This window comes from Haliotis rubra, unplaced genomic scaffold (assembly GCF_003918875.1).
Source record: "Haliotis rubra isolate DU_JTF1 unplaced genomic scaffold, ASM391887v1 Scf494, whole genome shotgun sequence".
NCBI lineage: Eukaryota > Metazoa > Mollusca > Gastropoda > Lepetellida > Haliotidae > Haliotis > Haliotis rubra.
This window is the reverse complement of record NW_025767184.1, coordinates 394,017-418,636: the sequence shown is the minus strand read 5'-3', so window position 1 is coordinate 418,636 and position 24,620 is coordinate 394,017. Positions and strand designations below refer to the sequence as shown.

Sequence of the window (24,620 nt, the reverse complement as noted above, 5' to 3'; positions counted from 1 at the left end):
CAAATTTTGCATGTGGTCAATGATTGAAGTTGTGTATTGCATATTTTGAGTAGCAGGCAGACACATAGGTATCAATAAAACAGACATTGAGTTTTGTCTGTGGCAGAGACTGCATATCACAATCAACATATTTTTCTATGTTTCTATAAATATGTATTAAAACATTTCATTTTTCAAGCTGAGCATTTTTTAACAATGAAATTAGTATTTCTAATGCTACACTTTCTTGAAAACCTAGTTTGCAAATCAGCCAACACCCCAAAAGCAAGACGTGAAAACATATAAGAAAAAATGTGGGACCAGTGTATTTTTATTACTGCAGACCCCAGATCACAAGAAACATCCTTTGTTCTCCAATTTCGACCACAGCGATAATCTTTGCACGCGTCACTTGCTGTGTTTTTACGAATCGCCTTCCCGGTTCAAGCCGCGCGATCCTAATCACAGCTGTTGAAACCACTTTACACTCCAGCGCCTTGGGTGAAATAAGTGAATCGTTAACTTTGAACTACGATTTCGCGGGTTTTTTTTCATCACGTTATGTTTCAACTTTATAAGTTGAAATTGCAATTTGATACTTTGTTACTGTACGTCCATACCGAAGGCTGATCAGAATCTGCAAAGTTGTGTTTTTCGTTGCATGTGACCTTTAAAGGAAACAAAGCACTATCCAAAATTGCACATATGAGGGTAATGTGGTTAACAAGATATTAGTGAGTGAGTGAGTTAATATTTAACGTAACATCGGCATATTTCAGCCATATCGTGACGAGAATATTTGATATTGAAATGAAATATCGAGATATTTAGTAATCACAACATTTTGGGGTATAATATTCCAAAGAAATAGCAGAAAATGAAAAACGATCTGTCATTTTGTACCTCTTGGATAATGGTATGCCCTCAGATAACATCATATCAGATATGTTCGGTATAGTATTTGATGACTTCCCGTCATAATCAACATTAAAAGATTTGGATAACTTAATTATAGACGGTGTTGTTTTTAAAGGACACACCCATTTTAATCTTTCAAAAACGTTGTGTGCAGAAGTTGAAGCTCGCACTGTTTACAATATATATTGTGCTGACACTTGTGTGGCCGTTCAGTAGTTAGTTTGAACCCTTCGCATCATGCATAAATAAGTGAAAACATTAGAATATGGTATGTCCTTATGATCACGTCATCTGAAAGGGGTTGGGTAGTGTCTCCAAAACAAGCTCTTTCAGTAATGTTGAAGGGGGAAGTCACTTTAACAAGCTATTGTAGTTTGGAATTGCATATTTATGCACTTTAATATCTACGTTTGATTCTAAAGGACTTCTACCTATCTCAAACACACAAAATATTTCTTTTAGATTTTGTTGATGCATGTATTTCAGATTTTGAATTTTGGTTTTGGGGGATACCAAGATAAAAGCCAAACAAAACGGCGATCGTGTGGCGGGATCATGGCAAAAGCTATTTGCAGAAGATATGTAGAAAAAAAACCGGTATAAAAACAACTTCATTAGTATAATGTTCTAGGTGAAGCAGACGTCTTTTGGAACGCCCCTCGCATAGCAGTACCACCTGCGGGTTGGTCAAATTTATTGCCATCGTTTTACACTTGAAACAGTCTTACAGTTTACTTCGCGTCTCTGTTATGCTTTCTTTAAAGAAAAGACAATCTTTTATTTTAGTTAAAGAAGCTTGTATGTGATGGCTATTGTATGGATGTATTTCATCACAGTTTTTAACTTTGATGAGTGTGTGAATCTATTCTTGTGTTATTTGTGTATATTTGTTTGGTTACAAAAGACTATATCGTGGCCTGTTTGTCTGGAGTCAAACAGTGGATCACATGCTATTCTCACCAATACAGTACACACTAGTAGTAGGATTCAACTCATATGTTTTCAATATATTACAATTTTGCCTTGTTTTGACCATGCTCATAAATTTTGATATTGCATATTTACCTATTTAATGTCTTCTCTGAAATTAGAATTAGCGTATGAGAGACACAGTGTAAACATTTTCATCTACGTACTAGGTGCACATGTACGAAGAGGGTACTATATGATATTACGATCAAACGTATCATCATTACTGAGACAGTAATATTGTCTTGCGAAGTTGCCCACCTAGTTGGATACTAATTTATAACAACATTTATATTTTAAATAAAGGTGACTACTAAATTACTGTTAATTCATTAAATGTTTGGAAGCATGTTGGTCATTTCTGCCCATTTTGCCTTTTCAATTATTTACAACGTACAGAGGTTAATTCAAATTTTCAAACAATCTGCGCTAATATAAAACTATAGAATTGTACCCTCAGTGCTTTATAGAATTGGTTTCGTACATTTTATTAAGTTTGAGGGATTCCCACTCCTTCATATTGACGATTTACCTCAAAGGAGTGTGGAGTGAGGGTCTTTATACAGCACAGGCTCCCAGGCTCTCACTATCATCAGATCAAAAATCTAATTTCCGGAATAGAAAAAGTACAAGAGTGAATATATTCCAGTAATTTTCTGCGACTTAAATCAGGTTATGTGTGATATATATTTTGTAATAGTAACGTATAGTTGTTTGTAGTTTGAAGATTTTGTACTCTCCTCTCTTTATAACGGCTGTAAGGGAATGTGGTGAGTGTGATTCATATGCAACTTGGCCACATTGAAATTCAAATTTGCTTTATCTAATATTTATATCAATAGACATGTCAAAGTAGAAAGTAACAAAAAGCGTGATTATTGATTAAGTCATTATTAATTGGAGAAAATATTGTTACATTGTTATATTGTTAGTGGATAATTCACTAGTGGGTGATATTTTAAACATCATACATAAATATTCTACGTAGATGAAAGTAATATCTACGTAGCTATAAGTATTATCACCGTTGGAAATATTTATAGGGTGTGGCATTAATACGCTCCCATAGTTTTGGCTTCAGTATATGTGCAGAAATTATTCGACTCTCAAAGCTGCAGCAACATTTTAAAAACATATATGTTATATCTGGGATTACACTTTCTTGCTGAAATATTTTTGTTAGGTTGAGAGGGTTAAGCGGCGATTGGGTGCGTGAATATGAGGAACTCAACCCAACAAAAGTACTAGAATCTGTACTTTACTGAGAAAGTGTCATCCCAAATATAACATAGGTTACATTTGGCCACTTTCTATGTGGCATTGTGTAATCATAGCTTTTTTTAGTACGTTTCTGTATTTATTGACATTTTCGTTGTTGAATCACAAACATGTATTGTGACATTGTTGGCTTTTCTGTAATACCATATTTAGCGTTTAGTCATCATTACCAAAACTAACAAACACCAAAGTGACCAGCTTGGTGGAGCCAACTTTTTATTTCTTTCATGATCGTCATGAATTGTGATTAACATGAAGCCGCATATTTTTATACTGCAATGGGATGTAGTCAGCATCTGGTCTATTTGTCTCTCCGGCTGTATGTGAGTCCGTATTTCGTTTCCATAACACTTGAAAACTGTGATAGTCTTGCATACAGACATACATATTTGTGAGAAAATATCTCATCACGTTGGACTTACTGTAACAGTCAGTTAATTTGTTCCTTCGACTTTGTAGGGGCCAGTAATTTGTCGTATTATGATGACCATTTCACAGTATCAAAGATAGAACGTCCATTAATTGTGTAAGTACAGAGTTATATTTCTTTCATTTTGGATTCCACAAACTTCTGCATAACTCCACACATATGTAAGTCCTGATGGCAATTAACAGAAGTGTTTACTGGGGTAATGTGGCAGTCAGATTGTGAAACAAGTCTAAACATTCTTGGCTGTTCGAAGGCGGACTCAGCGCATAGGTGCTGACAATTTCGTCGCACAGAGTCTTGGACTCATTGGATACACCTTTGGATAGAGGTCGTGTGCAGCACTGCCACATGTCGGCTACGTCCACATGGGACACAGGGAACTTGTAATCACGGGTGCCTACGATGAATGGAAGATAGGTATGACGGGTATACATTCAAATAAAACTGTGTTCTTATTTATGTAACAGGAGGATGCTGTTTCCGGTCCTCAGGTCCGCAGGATTCAGGGGTTTAAAGTCATAATGATAACCAAACACATGATTTTTTAAATCAAATAAATTTATTTTATACTTAACTAATATATATCATAAAATCAACAATAAAATAAGTTAATTAAACAACAAAGATAATAATGCCTACAAGGATCCTGTGAAAAATGAAAACCCTATAAAATATACCTATACTATTGCCCCTTATCCCAACTTAATTCCCCTAAATAATGTTCCCTGTAAAAATACAACAAAAATTAACTACCTAACATTATCTAACCAAAACTTAAGAAACTTAAAACTCTGTTTGCCCAGTCTACAGAAACAATAGTGAATTCCTCACCTTTCTTGTCTCTGTAAGACCCCAGAGTGCAGAGAAAAAAATAATCTGCCCTCTTATACCCCTAACCTATAACTCTTACCCAATAAAACCATGCTCTTAAAATTACCCAATAAATGCCTACAAAAGAAAAGTTCAGTGGACTGATCCCTCTGCTCATGAGATGCACATGCACTGGCACATCCCATTGCATAATGGGGAAGAAGCATACTAGGCACTTGCCTAGCGAGTCCTCACCCCTCAAGAGCTAAATGGACCAGCCCACTGAAGGCTAAGCCTAGTGTGTTATTTTTAGCCCACCTTCTGCCTAACCTGTCCCCTCCCTAAAACAAGCCTGATTTCTACTAAAAAATAACTCTACCATTACATTCCCCCCTTCTTAAGATCTTTGAAAAAAACACCAAAAATACAAAAAAAATACACAACAACCAACAGAACAAAAACAAAAGCAACGGAATTGATAATTGGTTTTGCTTTCTTCTTTTCTTTTTTTTTTTCAAAGTCTCTTCTTCATTCACCACAAAAATCTGTAACAGGAGGATGCTGTTTCCGGTCCTCAGGTCCGCAGGATTCAGGGGTTTAAAGTCATAATGATAACCAAACACAAGATTTTTTAAATCAAATAAATTTATTTTATACTTAACTAATATATATCATAAAATCAACAATAAAATAAGTTAATTAAACAACAAAGATAATAATGCCTACAAGGATCCTGTGAAAAATGAAAACCCTATAAAATATACCTATACTATTGCCCCTTATCCCAACTTGATTCCCCTAAATAATGTTCCTGTAAAAATACAACAAAAATTAACTACCTAACATTATCTAACCAAAACTTAAGAAACTTAAAACTCTGTTTGCCCAGTCTACAGAAACAATAGTGAATTCCTCACCTTTCTTGTCTCTGTAAGACCCCAGAGTGCAGAGAAAAAAAATAATCTGCCCTCTTATATCCTTAACCTATAACTCTTACCCAATAAAACCATGCTCTTAAAATTACCCAATAAATGCCTACAAAGAAAAGTTCAGTGGACTGATCCCTCTGCTCATGAGATGCACATGCACTGGCACATCCCATTGCATAATGGGAAGAAGCATACTAGGCACTTGCCTAGCGAGTCCTCACACCCTCAAGAGCTAAATGGACCAGCCCACTGAAGGCTAAGCCTAGTGTGTTATTTTTAGCCCACCTTCTGCCTAACCTGTCCCTTCCCTAAAACAAGCCTGATTTCTACTAAAAATAACTCTACCATTACATTCCCCCTTCTTAAGATCTTTGAAAAAAACACCAAAAATACAAAAAAAATACACAACAACCAACAGAACAAAAACAAAAGCAACGGAATTGATAATTGGTTTTGCTTTCTTCTTTTCTTTTTTTTTTTCAAAGTCTCTTCTTCATTCACCACAAAAATCTGTAACAGGAGGATGCTGTTTCCGGTCCTCAGGTCCGCAGGATTCAGGGGTTTAAAGTCATAATGATAACCAAACACAAGATTTTTTAAATCAAATAAATTTATTTTATACTTAACTAATATATATCATAAAATCAACAATAAAATAAGTTAATTAAACAACAAAGATAATAATGCCTACAAGGATCCTGTGAAAAATGAAAACCCTATAAAATATACCTATACTATTGCCCCTTATCCCAACTTGATTCCCCTAAATAATGTTCCCTGTAAAAATACAACAAAAATTAACTACCTAACATTATCTAACCAAAACTTAAGAAACTTAAAACTCTGTTTGCCCAGTCTACAGAAACAATAGTGAATTCCTCACCTTTCTTGTCTCTGTAAGACCCCAGAGTGCAGAGAAAAAAATAATCTGCCCTCTTATATCCTTAACCTATAACTCTTACCCAATAAAAACCATGCTCTTAAAATTACCCAATAAATGCCGACAAAAGAAAAGTTCAGTGGACTGATCCCTCTGCTCATGAGATGCACATGCACTGGCACATCCCATTGCATAATGGGGAAGAAGCATACTAGGCACTTGCCTAGCGGGTCCTCACCCCTCAAGAGCTAAATGGACCAGCCCACTGAAGGCTAAGCCTAGTGTGTTATTTTTAGCCCACCTTCTGCCTAACCTGTCCCTTCCCTAAAACAAGCCTGATTTCTACTAAAAAATAACTCTACCATTACATTTATATGGATATAGTGTTCTGTTTTTATTTTCTTTAAAAAAGAATCGAAACACTTTATACTGAAGAAGTTTCTTCTAAAGATGCTTTGGTCATTAATTTGATCCTGAACCAATATCATGAAGAACACGTGCTCAATGTAAATATATGGTAATGTTGTTTCACACATGCCATTATAGTGGAATATATATGTTACTGCGCAACGAAAATAATGCCAGCACTAGTACCGAAACAGAAAAAAACCCGATTATACGACTGCTAGCAGGATAAAAAACACATCGCTGATGACTATTATGGTAAACACTTCCTCACTTTCGTAATCTCACATCTCGCTAACAGAGTTTAGCGACTTGTCGAAATGCACAATAAAAATGTTGCATCATATTAATCATGTTTCCCGATAGCCTTAAAAATGGATATAAAAACACTGTTTAAATAGTTGATGTACACCCTGCATTACAAGTACAACATTTAAGTTTACAAGTTGATGTGTGTTGTGACCTTCAGCCCACAGTATCGCCCCAACCTCTCCACAAACGTACCAAACATTTTTGGTATACTGTACATCAAATCTGGCCTTCCATTCAGCTGACTGGTTACACGTCTCGGCAAATGTGTATTCCACTCGTCCCTTATTCTGTTTAGATCAGCTTGTATCACATCCATACAGCTGTATCGGAGACAGTCCCTTGCAAAACAGAATCAATACAATAAAATGTCTGTATGTGGAACTAAGGTACAGGGCATTGTTATGAATAGTTTAATTCTCACTCATCTATAAGGATCAACCACACTGTGTTTATATCCATTCTACCATGTCAAAGTTGCGAACTCTGTATCCCTAAAACAAAGCTTCTTTGCACAAACATGTTTTGTTCACATCGTAAAACCTCACTTGCAAGTATGACAGGCATAAAACGTGTGCATCTAAGCTACAAGGTTGAAGCAACAAAAACCTGAGCAAGCCTTGCAATGTTTCGTTCTTCACCACGAATAACTATTATGACGTGATACAACTCATTGTAACGCAGAAAATATAACGTGATATTTGGCTATAGAAAAGCGATAAATTCCAAGTTCTCTGTGGTTCTAAAAACTATATATATCTTGCATCCACACATAAATGTACCCCGCTTACAAGGGAGTAACATTTTCTATGTAACCTGCTGGGAATGCCAAATCATCGGGTACTTCGTAGTAGTAATTCTTTCTCTCGAATAGCATTGAATCACGTATGAATATTGTACGGAAATTACCGATGTTTTGCGAATGCAAATCGATCAAAGGGAGATAACTATAAATTTGTTTTTTCTTGTCTGAAACTTCATACTATGATCCGATACCCGTGCTTCTAACAGTTCAAAATAACCATTGAGTTGTTCGGTAAGATAAACACGTTGTTCACTGGTACCTAGGGGCCCATGGGTTGATGTACCCTCGATGTTTCTTTATGTTCCCCTCGCCATCCGGGCTCAGGGAACATAAACAAATGTGGTGATCACAGCATGCGCTACGATATCATGTCACGAATGGAGTAAGCCGCGGATCGCACTTTGTAGTATTTAGGCCAAAATCTAAAATATATGGTAGACCCCTTATTCAGGCAGGTAATACTTACAAAATGGCTTCCACGGACGCGCTGTGGCAAGAAGCTGTCTCCGGCACCTTACGTCTCCAGGCGCGAAGCAAGCCAATTTATTTCGTGTAAGCCCGATAGGTTGCAAAGCTTTATATTTAGATAATATTCAGGACTTGTCCAACCTTATTAACAACTATCATGTGTAAGCCCGGGCTTATTTTTGTAATAGTAGCTACGTCACTGGTCTCGGGTAATGGCCTTCAACTTTAGGCCCTGTTTCCAAACAGTATTCCAGTTATATCACGGTGTGTCAGCTTCATGAACATAAACAGATTACACAAAAGGAAGTGGCTAAACACTCCCTAGATTCATACTTACTTCTTCATATCTATGTCATACTAATCAGCTTGAAAACATTGTTATTTACCTAAATATCACTAGATACGCTTAGTGTAATAATAGGGAATCCAGTGAATGACTCGTGCGCACTGGGTTAAAAAAAAATCAAAGGATTTCTTGGAGTAAATACATGATGTTGTATGATTTACGTTAGCATACTTTGTACATACCTTTCAAATTCATCAGAAAAATTTATTGCATTTGTGTTTTGTAAATCTTTGAATAAGTCTATCCAGAAAGCAATGCCACCTTCCCTCATGGATCTCAACCATCTTTCTATCCTCTGTGAAGGTCCGGGGTAGAATAGCCCTTCAGCAACCCATCCTTGCTATAAAAGGCGACTATGCATGTCGTGAAAGGCGACTAACGGGATCGGGTGGTCAGGCTCGCTGTGGGTACAATATTTGAATCCCATTTCTGGTGTCCCCCGCCGTGATATCGCTGAAATATTGCTAAAAGCGGCGTAAAACTAAACTCACTCAATCACTCTTAATGAAGTGGTGTGAACGTGGATAGCCACTGGTACAGCAGGATATGATTGGATTGATCTTCGGTGAAACAGTCATAATGTTTTTAGCTCCAGCACTTCACTGTCTTGTACGTTCTGTGGACTAATACAGGGAGGTTTTGTTTATGCATGTTTGAGGAACAAATGAACGAAAAGTGTGTTTTGAGCATAACTGATTCATGTTTCACAAATGGTGAATATTGTGAAATTGTTTTGACATGGTTTTCTTACTTGGTTTGAATTAGAACTTGCAATTATGACACAACTTTCCCCTGCCATTTCATCTGTGTGGTACCATCTGAATGCCTTCTGCATGTCCTCTATAACACCGTTTTCAGTCCCAGCGTCCATTCTGATACATCGTGGGACACCTACATGATACCTCAGATATAGTGTTACCTATTATTATTATGTTTTACAGATTAAAGATAATATGCAACAGAGAGGGTTCGGGTGATCCTGTCACAGTCAGGCTGGTAAGGCTCATCATCAGATCAGGGCCCTCGCACCCTCTACACGCAGCCCAGACAGCGGATGGGACTTCAGGAAACGCTGGCTAGTCGAACCCACCAAGAACTTTCCGGAGAATATAAAGGCTCCCCAACACTGCAGCCTTCTGCATTACCCAGAGTGTCAGAAGGGCTGTACTCCCGGTGGAGAACCCGGGCACTCTCCTGATCTGCGCCAAGAGATCAGGAAGTACCGAACCAAGGGCACCGAGAACAATGGAGAGCCTGGCGACAGTGTACTTGGGATGCAAGCGAGACATTTCAAAGGCGAGGTCCGCATACTTAGTATGCTTTTCCAGAATCTTGTCAATCACATTGGTGTCAAAAGGGACGGAAAATTCAATGATATAAATAAATTCATTGGCTTTATCAAAAAGGACAAGATCAGGTTTGTTGGCTGGAATTCTCCTCAGGCTGTATATGGGCCTGTTCCAGAGAAATTTGAAAGCATCATTTTCCATGACGCCCTGGACATGTTCAGGGTCGTACCATGGATGGACCTCGGAGTCAAAGCCACAGGCATGTCGGAGACGGTAGTAAAAGCAACGAGCCATGCCATCATGTCGTTTAAGATATGATGTTTGTGCCAAGGAAGGGCATCCACTGACAAGGTGTTGGACAGTCTCCGTGAATTCATTGCAAAGTCGACATTCGATATTGATATTTTCTTTAAGAATCACATTTAAGCGATTGCGAGTGGGAAGTGACTGGTCCTGAGCAGCAAAAAGGAAGCCCTCAGTTTCACATTAAACGTGTTGGGTGGCATATCCTTGTTAGGGGCAACGCCTCTCTGTGCATTTGAAGGGAATATGAACAGTGAGCGGTACACAGATAAGATATTCTCGAGGGACATTTACTTCCATCTGCTCACGTGTTCTATGGAAATGTTTGGGTTTTCCAGCAGGACAACGACCCAAACTTCGTTCAAAGCATTCACAGGCCTGGTTTCGGACCCAAAATTTGACATTATTAGATTGACCAAGCTATAGCCCTGACCTAAATACAATAGAAAATGTTTGGGGACTTATGAAGGAAAGTGTCAATAAGAAAAATCTGACAAATATTGCTGAAATGAAAGAAGATGTGGTCCGATATTGGGACAGCATAGACCACGACTTTCTAACTTATTTGATCAGTAGTATGCCCTGCTGCATTCAAGCCTGCAATGCTGCCCATGGTGACTTGACAAAATACTAACTGTTCACCTGTCTTTGAATCTGGAGTTATGTTCTGCTAATATTCACATTTAATACGTGAGTAATGAGTGAAAAAAATATAAAAATTACAATCTTTAAATTCTCAATAATTTCGGGTTGTACTGTAACTAACCTATCTATAACAAATGATTTATGTGATCTGACCTTTATGTGATCTTGACATGAGTACAAGCCAGATGACGAATCACATCTTGACATACAGATACTCTGATACAGACACATGAAACAGGATTGTAACGCCTGAAAATGTTCCACTTCATCAATAACACATCATAAAGTAAGAAACTTTGCTAATGTTCTGGTGACATGCACCTTAAAGGGAAACATATACATTGACAATGTAAATAAAGACAGCCGTTGAATGTCGCCATATAATTCGGCACAATTACTGATGCTCATAAAGAGAGAGAGAGAGAGAGAGAGACAGAGAGAGAGAGAGAGAGAGAGATTAACCGCCAAAGTATGCGTTTCTTTTGCGTGCGGTTTAGGAAAGGACTATTGGAGTATTCTCAAAACGACAACTACATGACAATGATCTCCAATGGATCTACTCTTCTAGTATGGACTTGAATAGAAAGCATTGATTTAGGTAACGGAGTTTCTTTACCCGCATATGGCCCCTTGAATTGCAAAACCAAATGGTTTTAATTTATCATAGCCGTCGATATGGACGAGATAATTGGGTCCTTTGTTAGTGTAGACACGCCTTGATAGTCGATGGCGACATCTCATCTCCACACCTTCTGGGTCTAACTCACGCTGAAGCTGGAGGACTGTATCTCTGAAAGTTTATTTAAAGATTTAAGGTTTGGGAGAAAGTTATGTTAAATAAATGAACAATTTCCACCTCCTGTATAATATAACCAACACATCTTTACCGCCTCCGTGATGTAGGAGGGTGAACGGTAGAGGGTTTGATACCCTGGCCGTGCATAAGCGCTTTTGTTCTAAAAAAGCTAAAAGTGCGGGCACGTGATACGCAAATTAGCTTGGAGCAGTGGTGTAATGCTAAGCATTCATAGCACTTGAGTGTTGGGATGGCTAAGGGGCCTTTCGCAAGTGTCCATACCTCGTGACTACGGGCATATAACTATATATAACCTATTCAATTTAACCGATATAATTTGATAATGGTCCCGTGATATTTGGCAAGTTCAGCAGTTTCATATACCCCAAACAGTTACGGTGTTCTCCGACTTTGTTGACTGGTAGCCAAACTGGATTCCAAGTTTGCAAGTTTGTTTTCTACAGTTTTCTGGTAATGGGTCAAGAAATCGACCAGCGAAACAGTATTTTCACGATTTGTGTGGCGGCCATATTATTCCACTCACGCCGAAGACCCAAGTTCGAATTCCTACACGTGTACAATGTGTGAAGCCCATGTGTACCTCGCCGTGATATTGCTCGAATATTGCTAAAAGCGGCGTAAAGCCAAACTCACTCACTCACTCTCTCACTCACTCGGAATAGGAAACTCTTCTAAGACATTACTTTAATTTGTAAACTTTTAATATTTTTTTATACATATTATTTCAGTACTTCAGCACTGCACCCATGTGGAGAATTCAACACGGACCATCAGCGAACGCTTAAACCACTAAGCTACCTACACCCCAAATACAATATACAGTAACATTAGGATTTCATACACAAGATATATTCGCCAAACATCAAGTCAGTATACAGCACTAGTTGATCGAGGTGAAAGGTTTTTGATGCACTAATGAAATGAAAATAATGACCCAGTCTAAATGCCATTCAATTTTGCGGTTGACCCTCTTCATGTGTTTTTACAGTTTCTTCACAAACCTCGCCGAAAAGACCAATGCATAAGCACATGATATTTTATTATAAAACATCCATTTTTTTCATAACCTTCCCCATAGAGAGTGCCATATTCACTTATTCCTATAAAGACATTTATGCTATGATTTTGTAATATAAATTCATGGTGATTATCAATAATACCCCTTGTGATGCAGTGTTGTGGTAAGTGTTTTGCATAGATTTAAATATTAGTATAAACCAGATGAGGCAGTTTAACTGGTTTCATTACCTATCGCAAGTTCATGTGGGAAAATCAGTAGAAGGGACATGATCGTTATTACACGATATCGATATCGGGTAGTTGATGTACCTGATATTTATGTTAATACTTAAGGTATTCCAAATTCAAGTTTTAACATTTTACTGCATACCTTGGTACTGATAGGCCATATGACGACTGCAGCCGTGACCGCATTGACCTACATCCGAGATAGGCACCACTGCCATTTAGTTCTTCCTGCAACGATGAAAAGTAACTGTAAAACGGTGTACTTGATGTGACAGCACTGATAAAAAATATTGTTTCTCAATTAGTTCAGTTTTATAATATTTCAAATAGAAACTTGAATGCGGAACTCACATGGATACAATTACCTGTGTCTTACTGATTTCAGGACTGTTAACACGACTGCGTGTGATCTTTACACCATGTTTCATTCACATTGTGAAAACAGATGATATAGTATCATAATGTAAAGACATAATTATGCAATGTATAAATAGAATCTCGGCGGTACATGTACCTGTACTGCTCGCCGGACCACTTGGATATTAGAAGCACCACGACGACGTAAATTCATTCTTCTTAACAGTCGCTTCAGTTGACGAATACTGGGAGGAATGATACTTATTTTTCATAACTGTCATTTACTTACAATATGCAACAATGTTTACAACATGACATACAATACCATAAACGCAATTTATGTGAAGACATGTAAAAACAACGAATAAAAATATACCTCTATTGTAGATGAAATATGAACAAGGAAAAGTGATAGTTCAATTTGGTTGATACCAATATTGAAACACTCACCTAATATTGTACATAACTGTTTGTACTACAGATGTGCACAAAAACATCAAAGGGAATGTAACACAACATATATCATCAATAATTCATGTAACATTTATGAATACCGTTGCTTTTTTAATATTCATGATATGTTTACATGCAGATATTTCTGCTTACACTTTATATTATTAACTTGTTGACATTCATAAGGAATACGAACCCGATGGAGAAACTGTGTCTTACATCTAGAACTATGCGTATCTCTTCATAGCTCAATCCATTAAAAAAGTATTGACGAATTAAATCATCTCCTGAAAGCCGTTAAGTGAAGCAGACTGCGAGAGAAGAAAGCATAAGACGGGTTATACTAGTTAAGTATACCATGATATCATGGACTTACCAGGTGATTTGAAGCGAATCAGTAAAACGTCACACATTTTGAAAATTAGATTTATTTATATTTTCATGGTTATATTCCATTAAAATATATTTTATGATAATAACATATACTGAAATAATAAGATGGTTCTGCCTCAGTTGTATCGCATCTACCGACTATAAAGTTCTAAGGCTTAACATGTCTGCTTTATCTTCACTGCGGCTGATTGTGCGTGAGAAAAAGGATACTACTTGTAGGTGGAGCTCCACTTGAACCCAAAGTAGCCATTTGCAGCAATCTACGTGAAAAGAGCACGATACAGAGATAGAACATAAATAACTTCTAATATTTTATGCGTGAAAGCACAAATGTAAACCAAAAGACACTGTGTTCTTTAATGTGGTTGGTTGAAAAACATGATCGAATGGTACTAGTATTCGATTCCCGGAAATTGCAAGACTATTCGCTGCGTATTAACACGTACAAATATAGCACACAATAATAATAATTATTGTGTTGTAGTGTAGTAAGCAGTGGTGGCGTGATTAAAGTCATATTGTGACGATAAGTCGGAATAACGTCACAAATGAGCAGTTCAAAACGCTACCATGGGAACCAGCTGAAACGGCCAGCTGAGGACACTTCACTGTACCGTACTCGGTGTGCCATGTGGGCCTTTTGGTTTACTTTTGTGTTTACAATGTTGATAATTCTAAGATGCTTCGGTGAAAAATCAAAGGCATCGACAGTACTTTATAAGACGATAATGTGCACTGTTTGCGTTACGTCACAATGTATTGGCGTCACTGCGCAATTCTAGTACTCGTATGCCCCCTCGTAATAGAACACTTCTGCATTACATCACAATGTAACCGACGAGACGATGCAGGTGAGTTGTCATCGCCTCGTACAGCCTCCTACAGTAAACTACTCCTTTGCATTCCGTGTCTAGGTTTGCAGTTGCTTCACTCAGTTAACATCACTGGTGGAAACATTACGTTTATGTTTTCCGACAGATAACATGTGTCAGTTCGACTCACAATTTTACAGCGATACGGAAACGTTCGCAATGTTTACATTCCCATCATGCAATCGTGGAATGTCAGCAAGCGTCCTCGTGCTTTAACTATAATAGTTCAGGGCGAAAGTGTGCTTATTACGCTATATGTGGTGGTAGAGCGAACTGTATTTCTTAAATATCGTGTGTTGGCCAGTTTCCGGGTGTTATTGATTATTTGAAGCACGGGATATCATTTGGAATCCACGGCGTTTTAGAGATGGGTAGTTCTTTGTTCAGTTTTGTTGCAAGATCAATGGGTGCAGCAATGCCGTGTGACGAGAGCCTAGCAACAGGTTTGCTATAGTCATGAGCTACTCCCAGTGGACCCGTGAAGGTCAGGGTTAGAATGAGCCTTCAGTAACCCATGCTTGTAGTAAGAGGCGACTAACGGGATCGGGTTGTCAGGCTCGCTGGCTTGGTTGACACATGTCATCGGTTCCCAATTGCGCAGATCGATGCCCATGCTGTTGATCAATGGATTGTCTGGTACAGACTCGATTATTTACACACCGCCGCCATATAGCTGGAATATTGCTGAGTGCGTCGTAAAACAAAACTCACTCACTCACTGTCCTTCGCTGACAGAATTTTATACTACATTAGTCGTCCAGCGAGGTTGAGGTGACGGGATCGAGCCCACCTGTGACCGGGTGTAAAAGCCTTGGAGTTAACTTTGTGTGCAGACTCTTTCAGTGTTGTCACAACCCCTAGTGTACAGTACACAACCCTGTGCACTTAAAAGAACCCACGAATCCGTTTGTATATGACCAGATGGTGGCCACATGAACACGTGCAAACACCCAGTTGCGGGTACAGCAACGTGCAGTAAACTTGGACAAAGTACTGTGACTATGTGTCCCAGTCCACCCAGCTGTGAATGGGTACCTCGTAAGGATGAGAATGCCCTATTAACTCGGTGCGCATAGTGGCTGCAAGAGTTGTATGCTCCCAAGGGAGTTGAGATTGACAATACGATGTGCCGTTGAGATTGACATCCAGTGAACGAGGGGAAAACAAAGCGCCTTTGAGCAGCTGAGCTGAGCTGGATATCGGCGCTATACAAATGTATGTATGTATGTATGTATGTATGTATGTATGTATGTATGTATGTATGTATGTATGTATGTATGTATGTATGTATGTATGTATGTATGTATGTATGTATGTATGTATGTATGTACGTACGTACGTACGTATGTATGTATGTATGTACGTACGTATGTATGTATGTACGTACGTACGTATGTATGTATGTATGTATGTATGTATGTATGTATGATATGGAAATACAGAGATATCTCACCCATAATCCGCAGTCTGTTGTTAATAAGACATTGAAACTCCAATATATCATGTCTGCAGGAGGAACACAAATATTATTGGTACAAATAATTTTGTTTGAATGAATATGCTAGCCGTATATGATATCGCATCATGGAGAAACCCACTGCTCGGTGATTATTTCTATAACTGACGATGTAGCTGCAAAATGATGCGACTTTAAGCACTATTTTATCACTCACTGACGTTAATATTTTTTCCAGCTTCCGGACACTTTCATGTTTTGACTTTTATTGGACATTCATATTCACAATTTCGTTTCTTAAATACAGTTTTACATGTTGAGGATTTTTAAGTACATAGGAAATTGTAACAACGGGAATGGTCTCATATACTCTACCCTACACATCGTGTATGTAAATTACATAGCATTTTCAAGCTATGTCATAATTTTGCTAAATGCTACTTGGGAAGTGAAAAGCATCAAAGAAGCATGACCACAGCACTACTAAGATACGCATGCGCCTTGACCTTATGATATTACGCATGCGCAACGACAGCGTCTAAAACGCGAGATCGCGAGAAAATGCAATGTCGCATTCGCGCGTTCTCGCGAGTTCATGTTTTTATGGCCATATTTGACAAGTCGAGATAGCGAGAATGCGAGATTTGACAGCATGTACAAATGTCGCATTCTCGCGATCTCGACTTTTGACAAAAAGTGCTATGTACCAAAAACACGAGATTGCGAGATAGCGAGAACGCGAGATTTGGCCAAAATCTCGCATTCTCGCGATCTCGCATTCTCGCACTTTTGGCATTTTTAGCTTGTTTCCAAAGGTCGAGATCGCGAGAATGCGAGATCGCAAGATGTCACTTACAGTATTCGATATGTAACCCCTTTAATGTAGCTCATAATGGGGCATGGTGGACGAGCTGGCAAAGGCGCTAGGCTAGTGATACAGCGAGCTTGAGGTGACAGGATAGAACCCACCTGTGACCGGGTGTAAAAACTTTGTGTGCAGACTCTTTCCGTGTTGTGACAACCACTAGTGTACAGTACACAACCCTGTGCACTTAAAAGAACCCACGAATACGTTGGTAAATGACCAGATAGTGACCACATGAATACGTGCAAACACCTTGATGCGGGTACAGCAATGTGCAGTAAACTTGGACAAAGTACTGTGACTATGTGTCCAAGTCCACCCAGCTGTGAATGGGTACCTCCTTAGGATGAGAAAGCCACAATAACTCGGTGCGCCTAGTGGCTGCAAGAGTGTATACTGCCCTGGGAGTTGAGATTGACATCCAATGATCGAGGAGAAAAAATACCAGCGCCTTGAGCATGCACTAGTTGCATGGATATATGCGCTAGATAAATATTATATAATAATAATAAAGTGCACTACTATTGGCAAATAAGTATCCGGACATTAAAAAACACATAACTCTAGTGACAACAGAACACCTTAATATATTGCATAAAAACATAGCATGTATCTCACTTGTTTATGCTAAATATGTACATGCATGAAATCAATTGAGGATTTATGGTAGGATACGTGTTTCAGGAGGCGTTTGACGTATTTCAAGGCTTCGATCAACCATGCTTGAAAACCTGTGAAATGATGTGAAAGAAAACATTTGACCATTGTATGCACGATCATCTACAAAGGAGAGGAAACGACTACTTACCCCAACTGTTATGTAAAACAAATGGCGGCATACACACGCATGCGCATTCTTTAAACATTTGCTTGATCAACTTTACCTTGAAAACGAAAGCGCGACACGCGACAATGCGACAACGCAACATTTCATGAAAATGTCGCGTTGTCGCATTGTCGCGTCGCGTTTTAGTAAATACGTTATAATACATACTATACTCAATATTTTAACAAAGCACGACACGCGACGTGCGACAACGCGACATTTCATCAAAATGTCGCGTTGTCGCATTGTCGCGTGTCGCGTGTCGCGTTTTAGTAAATACGTTATAATACATACTATACTCAATATTTTAACAAAGCGCGACACGCGACGTGCGACAACGCGACATTTCATCAAAATGGCGATGATGGACCTTGGTCTGGTGATGCCCCGTCTTCTCTGTCCAATCCTGTGAATTCTTTTGAAGTGAATATTATCAGATTCAGCTTTCAGATCATCCTTTATAAACTTTCTCAAGATATGCTCTGTAGTAACAGTCTCTGATTCAACCTCAGGGATATCAGTAAATATGAAATTGTCCCTCATAGAACGGCACCTCTGATCTAACACATACTCTTTTATTTGCATACTTTCCTTTTGTAGATTCAACGCCTCCCTAGGTAACGTACACAATTGCTCTTTCATGTTCTCAATGTCAGATAGAATGGTAACCTCCCATTACCCCTACATGCCACTACCCCTACAGCTTATAACAACATAGTTTATGGTCTGTTGCATAACTAATCTCCTGCCTGTTACCTATTCCATACAGTGGACTGGTCCACTTAAGATGCACAACATGACACAAGACAGATTTTAAAAGTGACTTTAATACATTTGTTATCACAAAGTACCACATCATTGAGATCAATTGTCAAGTTTTTCAGTCTATTTACATTCAGTGTTTTCATATCATCATATAAGGATGAACAAAAGATCACATTATCACAAGTGTTTCATATCAACATATCAGGATGAGAGAAAGACCACATTATTACATTATCACAAGTGTTCAAGTGTCAGTGTTACAGTCTATCCAAGCTTGAGCAGGTAGCCGACGGCGTCAAGAAACTGAAGAGGGGATTTCTGTCCACGCTGAAGCTGTTCCTTGAGTCTGCACAGACGGTTGTCGATCTCTCTGTACACTCGTTTTCTGTTTGTTGGCGCAGCACCAAAGTCAATCTGAGCAATCCTCACTCTCTCGGCGTGTTCGACTCTCCTGATGACTTCTACAAATCTGTAGATGTTCGGGTGCCTGTGTGGAATTTCTCGATTCAGACGGTTGTGGAATCCTTCCAGGTTGTTGTTTGTCCTCGGCCCAGCTGTCAAGTTGTGGTTCCACAGGTGAAGAAAAAATCTGGCAGTGTCGTCGACCCATGTTGTCACGATGTAGTCGTTGAAGCCGCCAGCTCTTGGGACGTCAGGAGTGTCATCCATGGCTTCAATCCAAGTGTCTTGGACCGCGGCTTGAGGAAGTAGAGGTAGTCCAGCTGCTCTCCTGATCCACTTGGTGACTTCGGGGTTTTCCTTGTAGGCAACAGCTAGTCCAAGATCCTGAACCTTCCTCCAGATGGCTTGACAGAAATGGAAGAAACAGCCCTTCACGTCAGCAGTGGGAAATTCTGTTTCTATGGCGTGGATTGCTGCTAGCTCAAAATCGGTCTGGATGCAGGCAGGATCAAGCGGTCTGTTGAGTCTCTGCTGAACTTCATCCTTGAGCAATCGGAAGAGTCTGGAGTAGGTTGTTGTCTGGCGGTCCGGAAGAAGGGCGAAGATGAGGGGATATGTTGAGCTGCCACGTCTTGCATGGATGATGTATACCTGATTCCACAGTGCAGGACAGGCTGTGAAAGTTCCATCCATGTAGAGGTTGTCAGCTGACTGCAAGGCTTCAAGACTCTCTTGTGTTCCGAAGGCCAAGATCTTGTCGTCATGGCCGTCCGCAAACAGGAGGAATGGTCTACCATCTGCTGTCTGCGTCCAGGGATCTTGGAGGTCGACTTCGATCTCGTCTGTGGTAAGACAGGAATCGTCTTCTGGCGGTAGCGGTACAGGGCACTGCTAACAGATGGAAAGGGAGGGCATGGTACGTGTCTCGTCATCAGTCAGGTTGGTAAGCTCGTTGTTGTAGATGGTGCGCATCGGTATTGACTCCTCCCCTGGCTCTCTTCCTCAGGTTGCTGACAAACCGGACCTTCTGGCTATCCTCTGGTGGGTGATTGTGTTCAGTCGTATTTCTTACCACATCGCCAACAGTTGTGACTCTTCCTTTGCATGTTGACTGCACACACTTCCAGTGTACACAGGTCTGTCGCTCAACATTCTTAGTGTGAAGATATCCATCCAACAGAACTTGACGGCTACCTCTCCGTGACATAACAAACTCAACATTGCGAAGACCAGCCATGTTGATGCCATGTTTGTTTCATGTCAGCACTTATATACTGTATGGAACAATCTCAATTTCCTGTATCATCTCCACGTTTTATTTCTCTCAACTTCTCAACATTGTAATATATGTAACATTAAAGTGCACTATAACAACTTTTCTTAACAACATTTAGCAATCACAACACTTTTCCAATTGTATGTTTCTTCTACTCAGGGTTGAGGTTTGTTTTCATCATGAGACCACTAATTTCCTTGCCACAAAAGACTAATCACATTTATGCATCCCTTGATCTCATCTATGCTCCATGCACTAATCCCTCTTTAGGATTAGTCTATTATATCAGACAGGTAAATGCTAGGTGTTGTTTTAACTAGCTGTAGGGGTACTGGAGCGTAGGGGTAGTGGCATGTAGGGGTTATGGGTGTGAACCGATAGGATTAAGTTTAAGTTTAAGTGAGTCAAGCTCGGCTACTTTAATTTCTAGCCTGGCTACCTGAGTCTGTATATCTGACAGATTTCTCAATGGAGTCTAACTTTGACAATTTGTTATTGATCTCACTGAGAGCATTGAAAATGTTCTGGTCAGTTGCTTGATGCTGTTGTTGACTAAAGTAGTTCTGACCTGGTTTGTTGTGTGGGAGCGGTGAGCTCATGAGCTGTGGCGGACCGTTCACGGATATCATGGCCTCCCTCACAGCAGCTCCGATGTCAACAACAGGTGACGTGGCTGAGTTAGTAGTACTCTCTGGAGTGTCTGGTAGCTTCTTCCTCTTCGCAGACTGATCGCCAGACTTGACTTTCTTCTTATCACTCATTTTCTATGAGCAATTACAGCGCTGGAGTTAAAATCTCAGCAATTATGGTAAAAGGGTCGGACACGATTCAAAACACGCCCGCCATCTTGGTGACGTCATTCCAATATAAGTGATCGAAAGAAATCTAGTATCTGAAATTATTGTGTTTCCATAAGAAATATATTGTTTCGTTTTAATTGTAGGCTTTGCTCTATAAATGTAAAATATCTATAATCATAACTGAGGTTATGCGAGAGCAAGCACTATGGTGTTTTGCTGGATAGGCTTTATGCAAGGAACAATTTGACCTGTCACCGATGAGGTTTCGCGCGATCTCGCTTCTTCCACCGCGAAAACACTTTGTTGACATGTGATAGTCCAACTGCAAGAAATTTTACTTTTAGCGAAAACAAATATGTATACGTATCCATTTCCTGCCAAATGCACTTCAATTCGAAGCATGAGTAGATGTAAAATGATAGTGATTGTTGTGACTAATGCGGACCGAAGTTAAAATATCGGGGAGACACAGGATATAACTGCAGTTGATAGAAACATTCTCTTTTACCTTTGAGTGGATAATAAACTGGATTGCAAAGTCCAGATATGAAAAACGTTTTTTAACGAGATAAAGTAACAACATCATTTACTTTCGTCATCAAATATGGATTTGTTGAAACTATTTCTAATGACTGATCACAATGAAAAGATGAGCGAAGGTTGATGGAGTCTGAATACATCTCACCACAGCCCATTTTGAGCCGGTCGGGACTATTCTCGTTCTCTTGTCATACACTGAGGCATACAAGACGACTCCTGAATAAACTGGGGCTCCGACACTGATATTTGCCTGATTTCTGGTCTAAATACCACCTAACCACAGCCCATTTTGAGCCAGTCGGGACTATTCCGGTTCTCCTATCATACACTGAGGCATACCAGACGACTCCTGAATAAACAGGGGGCTCCGACACTGATGTTTGCCTGATTTCTGGTCTAAATACTATTTAAACACAGCCCATTTTGAGCCAGTCGGGAGTATTCTCGTTCTCTTGTCATACACTGAGGCATACCAGACAACTCCTGAATAAACTGGGGCTCCGACACTGATATTTGCCTGATTTCTGGTCTGAATACCACCAAACCACAGCCCATTTTGAGCCGGTCGGTGCTATTCTCGTTCTCTTATCATATACCGAGGCATACCAGACGACTCCTGAATAAACTGGGGCTCCGACACTGATATTTGCCTAATTTCTGGTCTAAATACCATTTAAACACAGCCCATTTTGAGCCGGTCGGTGCTATTCTCGTTCTCTTATCATACACTGAGGCATACCAGACGACTCCTGAATAAACTGGGGCTCCAACACGGATATTTGCCTAATTTCTGGTCTGAAAACCATTTAAACACAGCCCATTTTGAGCCGGTCGGTGCTATTCTCGTTCTCTTATCATACACTGAGGCATACCAGACGACTCCTGAATAAACTGGGGCTCCGACACGGATATTTGCCTAATTTCTGGTCTGAAAACCATTTAAACACAGCCCATTGTGAGCCAGTCGGGAGTATTCCGGTTCTCGAATCATACACTGAGGCATACCAGACAACTCCTGAATAAACTGGGGCTCCGACACTGATATTTGCCTGATTTCTGGTCTGAATACCATTTAAACACAGCCCATTTTGAGCCGGTCGGTGCTATTCTCGTTCTCTTATCATACACCGAGGCATACCAGACGACTCCTGAATAAACTGGGGCTCCGACACGGATATTTGCCAAATGTCTGGTCTGAATACCACTTAAACACAGCCCATTTTGAGCCAGTCGGCAGTATTCCGGTTCTCCTATCATACAAGGTGGCATACTAGACGACTCCTGAATAAACTGGGGCTCCGACACTGATATTTGCCTGATTTCTGGTCTGAATACCATTTAAACACAGCCCATTTTGAGCCGGTCGGTGCTATTCTCGTTCTCTTATCATACACTGAGGCATACCAGACGACTCCTGAGTAAACTGGGGCTCCGACACGGATATTTGCCTGATTTCTGGTCTAAATACCATTTAAACACAGCCCATTTTGAGCCGGTCGGTGCTATTCTCGTTCTCTTATCATACACTGAGGCATACCAGACGACTCCTGAATAAACTGGGGCTCCGACACGGATATTTGCCTAATTTCTGGTCTGAAAACCATTTAAACACAGCCCATTGTGAGCCAGTCGGGAGTATTCCGGTTCTCCTATCATACACTGAGGCATACCAGACAACTTCTGAATAAACTGGGGCTCCGACACTGATATTTGCCTAATTTCTGGTCTAAATGCCATTTAAACACAGCCCATTTTGAGCCAGTCGGGACTATTCTCGTTCTCTTGTCATACACTGAGGCACAACAGACAACTCCTGAATAAACTGGGGCTCCGACACTGATGTTTGCCAAATGTCTGGTCTGAATACCATTTAAACACAGCCCATTTTGAGCCAGTCGGGAGTATTCCGGTTCTCCTATCATACAAGGTGGCATACTAGACGACTCCTGAATAAACTGGGGCTCCGACACTGATATTTGCCTGATTTCTGGTCTGAATACCATTTAAACACAGCCCATTTTGAGCCGGTCGGTGCTATTCTCGTTCTCTTATCATACACCGAGGCATACCAGACGACTCCTGAATAAACTGGGGCTCCGACACTGATATTTGCCTGATTTCTGGTCTAAATACCATTTAAACACAGCCCATTTTGAGCCGGTCGGTGCTATTCTCGTTCTCTTATCATACACTGAGGCATACCAGACGACTCCTGAATAAACTGGGGCTCCGACACGGATATTTGCCTAATTTCTGGTCCGAAAACCATTTAAACACAGCCCATTTTGAGCCAGTCGGGAGTATTCCGGTTCTCCTATCATACACTGAGGCATACCAGACAACTCCTGAATAAACTGGGGCTCCGACACTGATATTTGCCAGATTTCTGGTCTGAATACCATTTAAACACAGCCCATTTTGAGCCGGTCGGTGCTATTCTCGTTCTCTTATCATACACTGAGGCATACCAGACGACTCCTGAATAAACTGGGGCTCCGACACGGATATTTGCCTAATTTCTGGTCTGAAAACCATTTAAACACAGCCCATTGTGAGCCAGTCGGGAGTATTCCGGTTCTCCTATCATACACTGAGGCATACCAGACAACTTCTGAATAAACTGGGGCTCCGACACGGATATTTGCCTAATTTCTGGTCTAAATACCATTTAAACACAGCCCATTTTGAGCCAGTCGGGAGTATTCCGGTTCTCCTATCATACACTGAGGCATACCAGACGACTCCTGAATAAACTGGGGCTCCGACACGGATATTTGCCTAATTTCT

The 24,620-nt window shown here is 40.0% G+C and overlaps 1 protein-coding gene and 1 long non-coding RNA gene across 3 annotated transcripts in view; both read right to left on the bottom strand.

Moving 5' to 3' along the window:
* LOC124291519 (ankyrin repeat and KH domain-containing protein mask-like) overlaps nt 1-24,620 on the bottom strand; it is a 139,173-nt gene that overhangs the window by 95,899 nt on the left and 18,654 nt on the right. The window lies entirely within an intron of this gene.
* Nucleotides 7,149-9,493, bottom strand: LOC124291524. The gene is made up of 3 exons (XR_006902232.1): nt 9,278-9,493; nt 8,709-8,821; nt 7,149-7,248 (listed from the first exon to the last, which is right to left on the bottom strand). It is a non-coding gene; the product is annotated as an uncharacterized LOC124291524 (long non-coding RNA).